Source organism: Pygocentrus nattereri, chromosome 15, assembly GCF_015220715.1.
Source record: "Pygocentrus nattereri isolate fPygNat1 chromosome 15, fPygNat1.pri, whole genome shotgun sequence".
Lineage (NCBI taxonomy): Eukaryota > Metazoa > Chordata > Actinopteri > Characiformes > Serrasalmidae > Pygocentrus > Pygocentrus nattereri.
This window is the reverse complement of record NC_051225.1, coordinates 32,379,752-32,398,181: the sequence shown is the minus strand read 5'-3', so window position 1 is coordinate 32,398,181 and position 18,430 is coordinate 32,379,752. Positions and strand designations below refer to the sequence as shown.

At 38.7% G+C, this 18,430-nt stretch overlaps 1 protein-coding gene across 2 annotated transcripts in view; it reads right to left on the bottom strand.

Moving 5' to 3' along the window:
- The window catches only part of LOC108430132 (adhesion G-protein coupled receptor D2), a 69,901-nt gene that overhangs the window by 13,482 nt on the left and 37,989 nt on the right, over positions 1-18,430 (bottom strand). The gene's annotated exons all lie outside the window — the stretch shown is intronic.

Below are 18,430 nucleotides of genomic sequence, written 5' to 3'. Positions count from 1 at the left end.
AATATCACAGGGTCACATAAACTAGAAAAACTGAAGGCTGAAGCACACAGACATCCTCATCTCCAACAATGCCAACAAGTATGCTTTAAATATGTTGCAATGAGATTGTTTGAGATTCCTACATAGAAACAGTAACTACACTGTAAATAGTAATAGTATACTTAACAACAAAGTTGTAAGCAAGTTTACTTATTTTATTCAATTAAGTTTTCAGAAGAAAAATGTTCATAATTAGCCCTAAATTAATTACTTTATTTACTTAGTAAAATAAAACAGCCAACTTAACATTTAGTATCCATGTTTAGCATGATTTTTTATAAACAAGATCATTTATAAACAGAAACAAGAGAAGTAGTAAATGTGTATGTAAATATGTAGCAGGTATATGGCAACATGACATGCATACACATAAAGGAGAGTCAGACTGTGGGGGAGGCAGTGTTTGGCACAACACCTTTTGTCTAAAGTGGCTGTCTGTCTGTAGTGATCAGCTACAAGGTAAAGTTTTGTTCATTTTTTACAGCACACAACAAGTCATGCTGTAACACAAACCACATCAACAAATATGCATGACCTTAACAAAGACCAAGATGCAGTTTCAGCAGGTTGAGAGAAAATTTGGGCATGCATTTGTATTAAAGATTTAGGTAACTACTGACTTGGGGTTTTGTTAGTGGCAATAGCCTTGTAGTCTTTGCAATACTTACATTGCAGAAGGCTGCAAAATGCAAAATAGCAACTAACAAATCACTGAATGTTCAGTTGTGTGCCAGGAAGATCTTGATCAATCTCAAATGCTCCATATGAAGAATCCTGTAATGTGTTTTTAAATTTTTCTAAGTTTCATTTGCAAAATGTAGGAATGTAATCACTATATAAAAATTATTTTAATGGTGCGCTAACCTAGTACATGAGAGATAACAGAGGACTCAGTCCCAAATTCCTTGTTCAATAAATCTATTGTATGTCTGAGTGCTTTCTGTAATGTGTACTGCAGTGGGTGAGGCTTAAAGTAGCTTGCAAGGTACTTGATAGATTAAAAATATAAATTAAGATGAACAGAGGTTTCTCCTGCTCTAGCTCAGTACCTGTCTGATCAACTAAAGACACACTCTTCAGTCTAGTTTCACACCGCTCAAGGAGTAGTGTGAGTTTCTTCTAGTGAACTGCGAGTAAAAGGGAGTACTACTTTATTAAAAAATAAAATCAATATAGCATCTTCTTCTGCCTCAAACATTTTTGTTTTACTTTATTTTGGGATTTGGGTGAATGTTTTTGTCCATACTAATTATGAAAAGCAAGCGGTAAACTAAAAATTCTTGGAATATTGGTAATGCTGTAAAACATTCAGACATGTCTAAGAATGTAGAGTAGTGGTAATAATTTTCACTCCAGTAAAATGCCAAGGGAAGATTTAACTTGAAAGTAAACTGGCAAGGCAAGAGACTTGCCCTACTCATCATGACTTGGAATTTACTAAGACCTTATTAGACTGTGACTTGGACTTGGACTATGTACAGTATCATGCACATATATTTCATCTTATAAAGAACTTCAACGATTCATAATGTCACTGCATGTCAAATATGATTTTTGAAATCATAAAGCCAAAAAATTAAGTACTGAGTAAATTATCAGCCTTTTTCTTTCCAAATTCCAGGACCAGTGCCATATAAAATAAATCTCTGTCTGTAGCAAAGGGAAAAGATGTTAGTGGTTTAGTTCTCTGTTCACACAACGCTATACAAACATGCAAAAAAACAGCTTTGAACACAAAAAAGGATAAAACCACAGCACGGCATCTATCTATCCTTCTTCAGCTCCATAATGTAAATATTAAGAGTGTAAATCGCTTATTATAGTGATTTGATTATGATGCTTTTTTTTAACAACAATATAAAGCACAACAGACAAATAAATTAGGACAAGACAAGCCACAAAAAAAGAAAAAAAATGAAAAGATAGACAGCACATAAGGTAAACAAATAAATGATTATGAATCTTTATATCAAAGTCTCTACATTTTTTACTGTTATAATACATTCTAGCATTCTAAAATTGATCCAGCTGAATTGTTCGGTATCAATGTATATCATTCTTACCCTCTGGGGTCAGAGGGCAATTACACTTGCATATAATATGACGCCCATATGTTTTGTATCAAAATGTTTCATTATTTTCACTGCTACTTTTCAAAACCACTGCAGCAACTTCAGTGGCTGTAAACTTTTTGCATTTCACATGTATCTCTGATAGCGACCAAATGAAGAATGAAGGCTTTCTAATGTAGTGGGTCAGTCCTTAGTGAATTCCTGAGTGTCCATTGGTTTCATTTTCATACAAAATGAAATATGGACACACAAATCCACCAATTACACACTGTGAGAGGCAGATGACGTGTTTCCTCATCACTGCTCTCAAGTAATGATATTGTGATAAGATGAAATCGATGAAACCTCTGAGGAAATGTTTGAACTGTATGTTTCTGCGATGTATCATTGCAAAGATAAAGAAACATACAGAGAAACACTGACTTTTGCACATGGGCATGTTCGTGGACCCCAGAGGGTTAAGTCATAAATGATTAGACTTTGATTAGTGGATTTGCGTACTGCTCTCCATGAATATAAATGCTAGATGGTAAATAAATTGTTTCAAGTTGATTTGTTGACCACACCACGGAACTTGCTTTCTATAAACTTGAAAACTCAGAAATATTTGACAAGGCACCTGCACTGAAAATGCATCAGTATGAGTACTGTTGTATTTGGCTAAACATTGTACCAGTATCCCTGCTGTACTCTCTATCACACCACACACACACACTCTGGCCCTGTCAAGTCCTGAATTCTTTGACAACTGTCATGGTCTGAAAGTGCCCTGTGTCAGAATTAATCTTCTGCAGAGCAGGGTTGGCCGGCATAGCCAGAACCTATTTAGTGTGGCTCCATGAAATGGCCCCCCATCAGAAACATCTTCATCCTTCTCTGTCTCATCTACATGAGGAGAGAAGGAGGGATGAGATGGGGGGAGGAGGAGACGTCCAGAGTGGAAAGGTCAGTGGATTCAAGGAGTCCATCACTCTGAGGTGGCAGGCCTTTTTCAACTATATGTATACGAGGGTGTGTGTCTCCATGCAAAAGAGACTCTAAACTGAGATGAGTTAAAGACTCCATATAGAGTAATGTATCATTTTTTGCCTTTCCTAGTAGTTTTATTTGTTCTTTTCACTATGACTGCTTTGTAAAATCTGCCAGTATATACGTATACACCAGAGAGAAACCAACTTTGCATTAAGGCTAATTAGTATTTACAGCTCTAATTTCAAATGTATTCAAAAGAACATCTTGTCCTAAAAGAGGCAGAAAACATGTAGCTGCAAACAAAAGAAACCAAATATGTTTGCTCTTGATAAGTTGAACTCCCACTGTTCTGATTAGATACATGGGAAACATCCTACATGGGCAACAACTAAATGTGTGTATACTACAAAAGGCCCCTTTTAGACTCAGCAGGTGGTTTTTCTGGACATTCTTTTTAATCTGTTTCTTTAAATAAGCTGTTTGAGAAATTGAGTATTTTTTCAGAACGCAAAGCGGTTGTCAATATCCTTCTTAGTGGCTTGGGGCCTGTAATATTTAAGTAGATTTATCCAAAGTCAACATCTTGACAGAGATCTTGCAACTGAAAATGTTTGACAAGCTGCTGTAGGTCTCTTGTAAGGTAACTTTAGAAAAGCATTTAGTTTTTGCAATATCCTCCATTATCATTATTTTTTTTTTGGGGGTATAAATTTGATTGGTTCAACACGTTCGGAGGAGAAATGCCAAATCTGTTATGTCACCTAACAGACGGCTATGTTGGTTAGTATCATGCAAGTGATAGGGAAGACTGCGACACTCAGAAGCCCTATACTTCCTAAAGAAATAAAATTAAACAAAATAAAAACACTCGCCCTGGACTGCTGTACTATGAATTTTGCATTGTTGTACATACTGTGGATGTTACATCAATGAGAACAGTGAGGAAAAGTTTCATCCTTCACTGCTATAATGACAATAAGGTTTAATAGAATTGATGTGAGTTGGAATGAACTAAATCAAATTGACAGAAGAAATGTAAGTGAAAAAAATGGCAAAAAGACAGGTCAGGAAGTTTTTACTTTTTGGAAATATTCACCCATGTTGTCTTGGCCTGCCCTCTTTCATTCCCACACTGAGACAAGCCAGGCCCTGCAGGATAATCACAGTCTAATAGGAGAGAATATTGAAAGCAGCAGCTCAAGCACCAGATCCTCTTTCTTACCCCTCTCTCCTCCTTCCCTAGCAAAATGTTAGCACATGGCCGCACGAGATATTGATCATTTTATAACAGCAATCAACCGTTACAAAAACAAGAGACCTTTCAGCTGACGTTCGTTTGCTGTTTGCTTTGGAGTCTTCTCTGCCAGTGGCAGCGGGAAACCTGCCTCTTTTAAAAAAATTTTAAAAATGCAATGGCAGCTACAAAACTTGTCCAGAAAGCAAAAAGATCCACAGAGCTTAAGCAGGAAAAACTAACATCCCCTTTGACTGCTCACTCCTTCAGTTCCAGGCAAAAGAAAAAAAATGAAGACCGAGAGATAAAACCCTGGACAAAAACCTGCATTCAAAAGGTTGTCTTTTCACAGGCATACAGACACAGAGTGGCTGACACATGTGAAAACACACATGCTGGCTCGTGTTTTGTTCGCATGGTTTATCACCATTTTCTTTTTTACTATGATCAAGTTGTAAGATTGTTCTCTCTCAGGTGTCCTATTTGCCATGCATGCATGTTGCATGCTGGGAGAGTGAGACGTGTCCGCATACTGGGCCTCTTTCTAATGATTTTCCCTTACCTGCACATCTGCTGCTATTTTAATTAATACTCTAAGGAGGTTCATCAGGACTAATCAAAACCATTGTCACTTATGAGGTTGGGGCTTCGTTAAAACGGAACTAGGTACGTTTCATGGTTGGAATAAGGGAGCTTTCTACAAACAAGCCACTTAGTTGCCCCTCTTTCAAATAAACAGTGAAACAAATCAAGAGAAAAAAGACAAAAAGAAGATGACACTTTTGACTAAGTATGCAAAATATATCATTGGCCGATATATTATTTCCCCGCGACCCTGACGGAGAAGCGGCTTAGAAAATGGATGGATGGATGGATGGATATATTATTCTGTAGACACACAGAAAAACCTAATGATTAATATCAATAATTTGGTACTCTATAAATTTCCCCTTCCTTACATTAAGGGAAGAGACTGGATTTTTTCAGAAGCAGGTTTCTTGCTAACAATACACCACAGTGGATATTGCCTGTTATTTATGTTGTTCAACATATGCTTTCCTTCATGCTCATTTAATGTAGGCACAGAATAACCTATTGCCAAAGTGATTTGAGGCCAAAATGTACAAGAATTACACCAATGTTTATACCTTTGATGATTTATTTTCATATAGCAATATAAGAAACATCCTTAGTGTCACAAAAAAAGCAAAAGACACAAGAGGCCATGTGTTACAGTGATTTTACCACAGTAAGTATGGCATTATGCACAAAACAAAGCAGAGTACCACTGTAAACAAACAGGCTCAAGTGACATATTGCTTTTATGAAACCATGACACTTTTATTCATATATAATATATATATATATATATAAAGCTGTCGAAGTCAACACGATAATAACGCATTAAAGCGATCTCAAGTTAGCGCGATTAAAAAAATACTGCCGTTAACGCAAATTCTATTTGGCCCTGCGTGTCATGCAAAATGACGCGCATGCGTGGAGAACCGCCTAGAGTAAACGTTACCATGACAGCGAACATCACGTGAGGTCCAGTCTTTCGCTATGACGCGCCGCGCGTGCGCAGAACGTACTTACAAGTTCCGATTGGAGAGTAACCGGATTCAGGCGTTTACACGGCTATTATTCTTCTATTTGACGGATTATTTAGAGTTTACCCACCTCGTTCAATCGGATAGAAATTGTTTTCCGAATGGCCTCAATCGGACTAGACTATTCCGTGTAGCACTGTGGTATGACATGTAGCATGTCCGTGTAGCATGCTGTAGCACTGTGGTATGACACGACATGTCCAAGTTTGTGTCATTTATTTTTGTTTGTGCAGGACTGTGAAGTCCTATAGGCTGTGACTCAATACAACTTAAGCACAATTGAAGCTTTATTTAGTTTTTATTTTCTTTTGTTCCACATATCTAAACTGAGACACAGTAGTATGTGACCACATGTCTTATATTTGAGACTACAGCTCCCTAATCTGTTACAAATCCAGTTTAGTGTTTTGTAGGTTCAGTGTTACTGCCTAGTAATGTGAGTGAATAAAACTCCCTTACAGTTTTCTCATGTCCCAGCAGCTTTTAACAGAAGTACATTTAGCATAAAATGTGTTCACTGTTTTAATTGTAACATTTCACTTAAAATTTCTTATTTTCTATAACATTTACACAGATAAAAACAAAATGTGATTAATCGCAATTAACTTTATGAAATTGAGATTAATTTTTTTTCCCTTTTTGTTATGTAATAATAGACATATCGTAATCACAAACCTTTATACATAGTATTTGTAGTTTATTTATGCGTAGTAAATTACATCTGCAATGACAATGCTAATTTCCAAGTGATATCTATTAACACCTTTCTTCATGCTGGGGCAGAATCACAAATGGCTCCCTGCTTCCTACATAGGACACTACATAATAATTAAAAATACTGGTTCCAAACAGTGCATATTGTGTCTAATAAATACCCTTTTTCTATACTGGAGAAAAAATGAGCGATTTGCGTGTAGAAGCCAAGAATTTAACTATACTTAACTACAGGGCACTCTATAGGAAAGAGTGCTGTGTGAGATTCAGCCTAGATTTAGCAGCCTGTGTGTTAAGTATTGTACAACAGCTTCAAAGGCAGCTTTTTTGTACGGGGACTATATGTTTTGCAAATTGTGTTTGTCAGCACACCTTGAAACAGTTTTATTGGAAACTAATTTCAGTACTTCATTGTCAAAGCTCCTCAGCTAAGGCCTTGCGAGGTTTTGCTGACAAAAGGACATTCGTGAAGATCATTACACATCAAAATCCACATCAAAGAGGATGCCAAATCAATCATTTTCCCCTATTTTATGCACATAAACAATGCTGGCCACAAAAGTTAAATAACAACACTCGCTGGATGTTTACAGCTGAATTATCAGACAAACTGGCTAGCTTAGTCTGTAAATAGATTTTGAAACAAACATAAATTTACAACACATTTGTTGCTCCTAGCCTTTGAGTGCCCCAGAGCAGTTGCCCAAGTCACCCCTATGGTAGATCTGGCCAAGAACCTAAGTATTTGTTTTAGTTACAAAATCACAGTAGTTTCAGTTAAAACTGAAAGATTCTGACAGCCAGCCAGAATTGCTGATATTAGTTAAATTAGCCACATACCAAAAGTGTTATATAAGATTTTCCTCAGATTTAATTAGTACATGGTGGTCCACACTGTTTAATCCATATCCTGCATCTTGCCTCTTCTGTCTTTAGTTTAAGTATATTTTCACTATCCCATCAAAGCTACTAGGATATCAGGTATTTGATTTATTGTTGGACCGTGAGTACGTAGTCACAGTTGCAAAGCTATGACTGATCGATTGGTGTTCTAGGAAAGGTTTTAACAAAGGACAGGGCTGGGTTAGGGTGGCCTGAACAATAACTGACACACAGTTAGCCAACTGGTGCATTTATGGAGCTTACTCAGAGAGCTTGGTAAAATTATGTTCTTTGTGATCAAGCTCCTAAAAAAGTGACACAAAAAAAATGTGTACACTTTTTCTGTTTTTGCTCAAGTGTTGTTCTTGGCAACTCCCTAGTTTGCCTATATGTTACTGATTGGTGGTATTGGTTACAAGGTGTTAATTACTGATCATTGTAAGGAAAGCATCACATCCGTTCCTATTTTGATAGTGTTTATTTCTGAGATACTGATATTGTAGTCTTTTTATGGGGCCGCAACATGTGGTGAGGAACTGAGTGCCATTTCCATTCTGGCCTGCACTTCACTGTGCTTCTTTTTCATATGTGGCAGGGATGGGGGAGTGGGTTTGGGAGTTGGGGGGGTGCAGGCAATAGCTCCAGCGGTTCTGCCCGGCTCTGCTGCAACGCCCTCCCTGATTTATGGGCGACGGCTGACCTCTGAGGCCGTAACACAGTGATGGGTGACTGGCTCTCAACGGTAAGCTACTGGCACTTGACAAAGTGCCGCGAGCAGAATGAATTTACTTCTCTTTTCCTCAATCATCAACAGGCACGGCGGCTCGCTGCCCTGACCCCCTCTCATCCCGACTGCTATAACAAGATCTCCCATCTCAGATGAGAGAGAGAGAGAGAGAGAGAGAAAGAGAGAACGAGAGAAAGAGAGAGAGAGAGGAAGAGAGGGGCTGAAAAATTTACTGTCACATCTACTTTTCAATGAGCTCCAGTGAGCACTTCTTTCACCTTCAGGTTGCTTTGTGCATCCAGGGTAAGAGAGAGAAAGAGAGAGAGAGGGAGAGAGAGAGAGAGAGAGAGAGATGGACAGACAAATGGAAAAAGAGGGAGGGGTTGGGTCAGTAGAATCCTAAATGCATCAAACAAACTTTCCTCAGGAATCAATTTCCCAAAGCTTATCACTATATGCACTTTCTCCCCTCACATGCCTTTGGAAGTCATGTCTATGTTTGTCATCATCAACCAGGTAATACCTAAAAGCCAGTTAAATTTAATAACCAATAAATCTCCATGAGGGTTGAAAGTTTACCCCCTCTGACGATGCCGGCTGCCTACCTCAAAATCCGTCTGCTTGAGAGTGCTGATAAAATTGATGTGTCAATGAGACCACAACAAATGTGTACTTGTTGGCACAGTTCTTTTTTTCTACTTTAATTGATGTACTACTTACACTTTAATGCACAAATCCATGCAGTTTTATTGTTGTTACAATAGCATGATGGGGATTTTAAATTCTGAATGTAAAAAATGCATAATTTTCTAAAATAGGCTTTTAAATTATCCCACAGTGTAAATGTTGGCCCATTGCGGCAGCTGAGACAGTGGGTTATAATTGAAAATAAAAAAGCCATTTAAAAGACATTCAATAAGCCAGTGGGAAATTGATCAGGCTATAAAAGCTGTCCTCTCAGGGGTGGGGAGACTGGTGTGTAGACAGCGCTTATTCTGACACAGCACAATCCCTGCAGGCTCTATTGTTTGCTCTGAGCTACCAACAAGGGAACATTCTTCAGTAGAATCAAACACATCTGCACATGCATTTATTACAGTTTCGGTCTACTTATCAAAACAGAATTACAAATTTTGCAGGGTCAAGATATTCTCTCAACTGTAGGAACAAGAATGGCAAATGATTTGCTGTTTTTTATGTTAGCATTTTGTAAAGCCTCAAAGAGGAGGATGAGAGAGAGAGGGGAAAAAGAAGAAGAAGAAAAAAAAACATATTCCACCTCTGCTTCTTTAACTTTCAATTCTCCTAAGCATCCCTGCTTCACAGCCCCTGGCTATTGCCTTTCTCAATCTGTCCCTGGAGATGCAGGAGTTATGGGCCCTGTCGATTGAAGAGAAAGGGATGTTATTCCCCTGTCACCCTCAGCCGCTCCTCCGGCAGCCCTTCTCTGATCTATGGCCACCATGCTGGAGGAGAAGTGTCTTGATGCACCATTGGTTTCCTGCGCTGTCAACCGCCCCAACCCCCGGACGCCCTCTCTGCTATGGTACCTGCTTAACCCCCCCCCACCTTAACCCCCTCACCAACCCTTCACAATTCCACCATCCTAGGCTGTGGAGCCCTCCTGAGTTCAGGGGTTTGACATGGTGTGTTAGAGGAGGTCACCCCTAAAGGGACAAGGAAAAGTGATTGAGAGACCTTGATTTGGCGTCGAGACTGGGATTAAACGATGACCGGCAGGCGTTTACCTGAGGTGGGCTCCTAAAAGAAAATGTGCACAGCTGGCTGCAGCTCTAGCACCACACCTAATGGATATAATGATCAATGAGGATTCTCCAAGGGAAAAAAACAGAGACCCTATAGTGTCCAATGGCATAGTCCTTCTCTAAAAACAAAGGTGCCAAAAAGGGTTCTTTGGAGCACTGCCATAAAAGGAATCACCTTTGGTTCCCTAAGAACTTTTCAAAGGATGGTTCTTTGGTTCTTTAACTAACTATTTTTGTAAACGGGCTAAGGGAATTAAATTTATGTATAAGAGCTAAATTTAACTTTTACCCCAAATACTTTACTCATTACTATATACAATAATAATAAACTAATAATCAGCTATTGCACAGTTTCTGAATTCCATGAATAAACGTTTGAAATACATGACTATAGAATGATAATTTGAATAATCAAAGCTGTTCTCACAAAGTTTAAAACAACAAAAGTTTCAGGCATGTATGCACTATTCAGAGGCTTCTAGTAAAAGTATATTTCACATCAATTCAGTTGTATTCAAAGTACAAGACAATGCATCAAATTATCGCCATTATTACCATGGTAATCAACCGTACAATACAGATATGCTAGAGTGTTTATTGAAAAACACTGGAATATTCCTTTAAGGTTAAAAATATTTTTGTAAACTTAATTTTGTAAACTTTGATTTTGTGAACAATGGCAGTTTTATTTCAAGGTAATGTTATATAGAAATCTGACTGAACAAGAGTTATACAGTACAGACATAGTTCAGTATAGTGCCTAAATGCTTTTTATATTTGCCTAAGCAGATTTCACTCATATTTTAAGGGCAATTTAATTTAATTTATATATACATACACATAAGTACATGCGAAGTACTCATGAGTATATGCAGTACTCACCTTTCAACTAACATCTGTCAACAATTAGGCAGAAGGGTAAAGGGAGAGAGGAAGGCTGAAGCCTACAGATGACAAGTCAGAGTGGACATATCTTGAATCTGCCACCCATCACTTCTGTTAGCCTAAGGCTAGAAGAGAAAATATCGGCTCGCACTGATGTTCAACAGCGGCATTAGCCAGAAATTGGTGGAGGGAGGGGTGGAATACAGTAACTTTGATGGCAGACATATCAGGTGGCAGTGGCCCACCCTTCAGTGGTGCCAAACCTGCTATAGGCAATCTGACTGAATAAATAGACAGATTCATAAATAAATAAATATTTCTAAAGAATGGGAGACTACATGGGGCTGCCATCCATCATAGGTCCCATTACCACAAAAGCTAGAGTCATATGTATAAAGCAGCCAGCTTCCAAAGCAGAAATAAATTCAGCTTTCCTTCCAATCTGTTATCACTGACATTGTCTTCCTTTGCCCCTTGCACACGTGAGTTATGAATAGATTTCTTTTCAAAAGTCTACACAGTACAGTTTGTACAGCAGTGGTTACTGAGTCCCAGAGAGGCTTGTCATAAGGCCCAGAGGTACGCTAAAAAGCTGATTCAGGTGTGTAAGCTCTGAGAACACACCAAGCTGTGTTCCTGGCTAAAGAACACATTTACCGAAAGAAGCAATTTTTTCCAAACAGAGCTGAGATGTGCATTGTACAGTGACATTACAATAAACATGCATCAATATAAAATATGACATTATGCATAATTAGAAATATACATTATTTATTTTAAAGAAATGCATCAAAGAGATATTAGAGAGAAAACATCAAATCAAATTAGTATCAATGGTCTTGAACTTTCCCTTTTTTAACCATTCTGTAATGTTTTCGTAACACGAGTAAATCTTTCCCTACAGGAAATTTTCTGAAAGACAGCAAGAACATGGCCAGCATTAGTGTGGACTGGGAGAGGAATGTAAACAATTGCTCAAGTGACAAAGCGCTATGCTTGATGTTTATTTACAAGAATAAATTCCAATCAAGTCCTCAACTCCTGCACTTCCAACAACACAACCTGATTTGGAATCACATTTTTACCAAACATCAGAAAGCTACCATAAAGCTTCAGTACATACAACTGCCAAGGCCAGGCCATATCTGGCTATACTTACTGAGGAGAAAAATAAGGATAAAGGTAAATTGCTCAAATAAGGGGAAGAGGCTCATTTCACTCAGTTCAACAGACTTAGATTGCAGACTCTTTGACACGCTTGTTTTTCTACTTATGAGCAGAGAGTAGCAGAAAAACAAGCAAAATACAGAAATTTGAATCTAAACACAATTTGCAGAATCTCAAGAATTTCCACTAGATGTTGGAAAACAGTTGCAGAAATTTGTTCCATTCAGCCACAAGAGCATTACTAAGGTCAGGCCCTGATGTTGGGCGACAAAGTCTGGCTCACAGTAATCATTCCAATTTGGACCAATGGTATTGGTGGGTTAAGGTCAAGACTCTGTGTAGACCAGTCAAGTTCTTCCACACCACACTCAGTATGGACTTCAGCATGTTTTTTTATGAACCTGACTGTGTGCATAGAAGCATTCCCAAGCTATTACCACAACGTTGGAAGTAATACAATTCTCTAGAATGTCATTGTACACTGTAGCATTACATTATTTTTCAGACATTTTATTTTTCTTCAATTTGTTCTTTCTCTCCTTTTGTTGTTTTTGCTTTTATTATTTTTTTACAGTTTGATTGTAAAGCACTTTGAGCTGCTTTGTGTATGGAACGTGCTCTATAAATAAAATATGGTATATTATTATTAGGATTTCCCTGCACTGAATCTAAGCAGCCATTTGTCTCTGGAAGGTCTTGAAGTGTAGAAATTTGATAAATTGACTTGGTGGACAGCTGGCATCCTATGAGGATGTCTCATTAAAAGTTATTGAGCTCTTTGGTGTAACCCATTCTATTGCCAGTGTTTGTCTAAAGAGACTGCATAGCTACTGAAAAATTAGTAGTTAGCTACTTTGTAGCTAATTTCCCAAAATGTGTAGCTAGTTACAATTTAGCTAATTTTCCAAAAAAAAGTAGTGGCTACTTTTTAGTTACTTTTGAAAAATGAAACACTACTTTTTAGCTACTTTCAAAGCGCAATTGTCAGAATGTTTGTGAATCTCCACCTGACACACCAAACAAGCCCAACTGACAGTGTGAACAAGACACTGTATTTAATGATGTGCCAGAAAGAAAGATACAATTGAAAAGCTGCAAATATACAAAAAGCTCACCAAAAAGTAAGTTTAAGTGTAAACAACAATCAAAACTTACACAACCAAAGGTGTGATACCTAACAAAAATGATGACTAAAGACAAACTCAATCATTCCAGGTTTTTACTAACAAAAATCAACAAAAATAACCAAATACAGACCAGAGAATTTTGTGCAAAACATTGTCAACTATTGAAAGAAAACTGCTCCAATTTAAACATTTCAGCAAGATACACTGAACAGGCATACAATTATGACCACCTCCTTGTTTTGATGCTTATTGTCTATTTTATCAGCTCCACTTTATAGTTCTACAATTACAGACTGTAGTCCATCTGTTTCTCTGCATACTTTGTTAGCCCCCTTTTAACCTGTTCTTCAGTGGTCAGGACCCCCATGGAGAGCGGGTACTATTGGGATGGTGGATCATTCTCAGCATTGCAGTAACACTGATGTGGTGGTGGTGTGTTTTGCTGGTACGAGTGGATCAGATACAGCAGTACTGCTGGAGTTTTTAAACACCTCAGTGCCAATGCTGGACTGAGAATAGTCCACCAACCAAAAATATCCAGCCAGCAGCGTCCTGTGATCATTGATGAAGGGCTAGAGGATGATTAGCTCATACTGTACAGCAAGAGATGAGCTATCTTCTCTGACTTTACATCTACAGGGTGAACTGACAATGCAGGTGTGACTAATAGAGTAGACAGTGAGTAGACACAGCAGCACTGATCCACTGTACGAACACAACACACACGAACACACCACCACCACGTCAGTGTTACTGCAATCCTGAGAATGATCCACCACCCAAATAGTACCTGCTCTGTGAGGGTCCATGGGGGTCCTGACCACTGAAAAACAGGTAAAAGGGGGGCTAGCAAAGTATGCTGAGAAACAGATGGACTACAGTCTGTAATTGTAGAACTACAAAGTGCACCTATAGAGAAAGTGGAGCTGATAAAATGGACAATGAGCGTATAACAAGGAGGTGGTCATAATTTTATGCCTGATCGGTGTATACACAGACATGACAGTTAGAGCCCTTGTTTACCTTTAGCAACACTTTAGCTTCAAAATTCTCATCAGTGACTCTGGCTCTGTTTGGGTGAGAATCATTCCTGAATAGTCTCTCCACTGTTGAACTAGATAGTCTCTCCACTGAACTAGATTTTTAGGTAAAATAACATAATACTCCTTTATGTAAAATCGTTACAACACACAATTCTACCACAGTTTTCACAATAAATGGTCTTAACTGCATAACTGCTAATTCACCAACCTTTAAAGCTGAAGACTGATGTACAGACTGTTGGACACACAGCAATGCAGATAAAGAAAATGCAAAAGACAGAGATTTGAGACAAACAGCTTCTCTTTCTCTTGCTTCTCTTTCGAATTGTCACACTCCACCTTAAATGGGGCAGCAGTGCAATCTGACGGCTCAGGCACTATTTAAGGTGGAACGGGACAAACCAAAAGAGAAGCTGGAGGATGAAAAGCGACTTCAGCCTTGCAAAAAGTCAAACATTGAGAGACATTTTACAAGAAACTCACAGAAAAGTTTCCTTACATGCAAGAAAAGTGGCTACAGCTGAGCTAAAATTTAAAGCAGAGCAAAGTAAGTCTGCATTTGCATTTATAATTTTAGCCTATTCTACAACATCAGCACATGCTGAGATACACTCACAGCCAAGATGGTAAAACAGAAATAAAATATTGTGGCTCCCAAGGGTTTCATTTTTGTTGAAAGGACAAAACGGCTCTTCTTAACCCTTGAGTTAAGACCCTTAAGACCCTTGAGTTAAGCCTACTAGTTAGGGGTGATCAGCACATGGGGCGCGCATGCCAGTTTGCTCGAGCTGTCCGTGCCTCAGTCAGGATTGCACAATAGCCACCAGCCCAGTGAATGACCGCGTTCTGTGGTTTATTTGCGCAGATTGACTTATTACTGTAGCGAAATTGTAGCAAAAATGTTCGCTATAGCTACACAAAAATGTGTAGGCACTACAGCTAGTAGCTACATTTCATAAAGCTGTAGGCTACAGCTACTAGCTACTAATATTTGTAGCTAACTACAAAAAGTAGCAAGCTACTTAGCTACTCCTCCATCCCTGCATAGTGGTATGCTTAATTTTATGTAACTGTTAACAGGTAGTGTGGCTGAAAAAGCTAAACCTGCTAATTAGAAGGGTCCACATATTTCTGTCCATGTAGCATGGCTTATCCCGCACAAAATGTTTTTCTTGAGAAGTTTAAAGATTCAGAATCAGTTTAACAGGATTTCTCCGCTTGCTGCCATAAGATACAACTAATACTGACTTGAACTGAACCATGCCTTTGTTATTGATGGTGATAACTACAACTTCTAAGGGCTAAACAAATGATGGACAGTTTGCATCAAAGGATCCACACCAACAACAGAAAAACTGATTTTCAGACAACCAATGTAAAATTTGCATGACTTGTTAAAGGCGTTTTGAGTCTGATAAAAGTCTTTGGTATGAGCCTGCTTCATGAGCACTGTCACCTTTAACCTTCAATAGTGGAGGAAATTAAATGTTCCTTTTCATTCCTTCTATTTCAATTTTACAGCTCAATAGGCACTTGTCCTTACCGTCTTTATTTGTGATCAGGACAACATACCACACAATGTGTTGTATCCAGCCCATGCAAAGTGCAGTCTTAGACGAGCTAAAAGCAAAAAGTCATCAAAAACTCTCAGATGGTTTAAATTTCTCTCTCATACTCACACCTGACCTCACCCATAAGAGTAACGATACAGACCATGATAAATAGTATGGACATACAGAAACATACACTACCTCAGAAAAGTGAGTACACCCCTCACATTTCTGCAAATATTTTATTATATTTTTTCATGGGACAACACTATAGAAATAAAATTGGGATATAACTACAAATAGTCAGCATACAGCTTGTACAGCAGTACAGATTTACTGTCCTCTGAAAATAACTCAACGCACAGCCATTAATGTCTAAATAGCTGGCAATACAATTGAGCTCAACTCACAGTGAACATATCCAAATTGTGCTAAAAGTGTCAATATTTTGTGTGATCACCATTATTATCTAGCACCACCTTAACCCTCTTGGGCATGGAATTCACCAGAGCTGCACAGGTTGCTACTGGAATCCTCTTCCACTCCTCCATGATGACATCACGGAGCTGTTGGATGTTAGACACCTTGTGTTCCTCCACCTTCCACTTGAGGATGCCCCACAGGTGCTCAATTGGGTTTAGGTATGGAGACATACTTGGCCAGTCCATCACCTTTACCTTCAGCTTCCTCAGCAAGGCAGTTGTCATCTTGCAGGTGTGTTTGGAGTCGTTATCATGTAGGAAAACTGCCATACAGCTCAGTTTCTGAAGGAAGGGGTTCATGCTCTGCTTCAGAATGTCACAGCTCAATGAACTCAATGAACCACAGCTCCCCAGTGCCAGACCATGATGCTACCACCACCATGCTTGCCTGTAGGCAAGGGACAGTTGTCTTGGCACTCCTCACCAGGGCACCACCACACATGCTGGACACCATCTGAGCCAAACAAGTTTACCTTGGTCCATATGACCAAAGGACATGGCTCCAGTAATCCATGTTCTTGGACTGCTTGTCTTCAGCAAACTGTCTGCAGGCTTTCTTGTCCAAGTCTCCTAACTGGACTCCTAAAAATGACAATCAGCTGATTGAAAATGTAGTTGCCACTACAGTTCTCACTAGCACTAAAAGCATGGAACACATCAGTCCCATTCCTAAGTCCTTAAACTGGCTACCAGTTTGTTACAGAATAGAGTTTAAGATACTATTACTAGTTTTTGACTGCTTGTCTTCAGCAAACTGTTTGCAGGCTTTCTTGTGCATCAGCTTCAAAAAAGGCTTCTTTCTGGGATGACGGCCATGCAGACCAAGTTGATACATTGTGCGGCATATGGTATGAGCACAGACAGGCTGACCTCCCATTTCTTCAACCTCTGCAGCAATGCTGGCAGCACTCATGCATCTATTTTCTTAAGCCAACCTCTGTATATGACGCTGAACATGTGGACTCAACTTCTTTGGTCAACCCTGGCCAGGCTTGTTCCAAGTGACACCTGTCCTGGAAAACCACTGTCTGACCTTGACCACCATGCCATAGCTTATTTCCAGGCTGTTAGTAATCTTCTTATAACCTATGCCATCTTTGTGGAGAGCAACAAATATAACAGAGTTATATTTTTCATATCCTCAGAGAGTTCTCTGCCATGAGGTGCCATGTTGAAAATCCAGTGGCCAGTATGAGAGAATTGTACCCAAAACACCAAATTTAACAGCCCTGCTCCTGTAGGACTGTAAATCTATACTACTATATAAGCTGTACACTGACTATTTTAAGTTATCCGAGTTTCATTTCTATAGTGTTGTCCCATGAAAATATAATACAATATTTGCAGATACTGTATGTGAGGGGTGTACTCACTTTTGTGAGATACTGTGCATAGCTGAGTACTGTTTCCTACAGCACAAGGTCTTTCATGGTTCTGCTGTTTATTGCATCTATAGCTTTTCACATGCCCAATGCCTCATACAGTACACCAGACCCAACATTTGGCTAACTGCTTTAAAAAACTGCTCAGCTTTATAAACAAATATTCAATCATAGTCTGTGTTGCATGGGATTATTGCCTCATTCTCGACAGCATAATTAGTTGCACCACTCATGTGAGTAGAACAGTTCCTGCTGCATATGCATACAGTCTGTGCAAAAGACAAGGCAATGCAAGTTTATGTATATAGCACCTTCCATACATTGCTGTCATTCAAGTGCTCTACAAATAATAAAATAGTCATTTAAAAAGTGTGAAAGAGAACTGAAATTAAACATGATTACAACAATCAATTTTTAAAAAGAAGAATCATTAAATTATAAATCAAATAAAAAATGTAATTAGCATAAAACGTGTTGTTACAGGAGAGAAGTGCAGTAGAGCCAACAGTGTTTTAAACTGAGCTGAACATCTGTGTAAGTAAGAAAAATTTCAGGCCAGATTTGAAAGTGTCCAGTGTCTGGGCTCTTCTAACCCTCTGTCAACTGCTTCCATTTAAGAGCAGCATAGTAGCTAAAATAATGGATCAATTTCTCTAAGTCTGCTTTATTCAGAACATCTCTAATCTTGTTGATGTTCTTAAAGTGATAAAATGCTGATTTCATAACTGCATTGACATAAGATCAGAGTCCATTAGTACACCAAGGTTATGTACTAGTT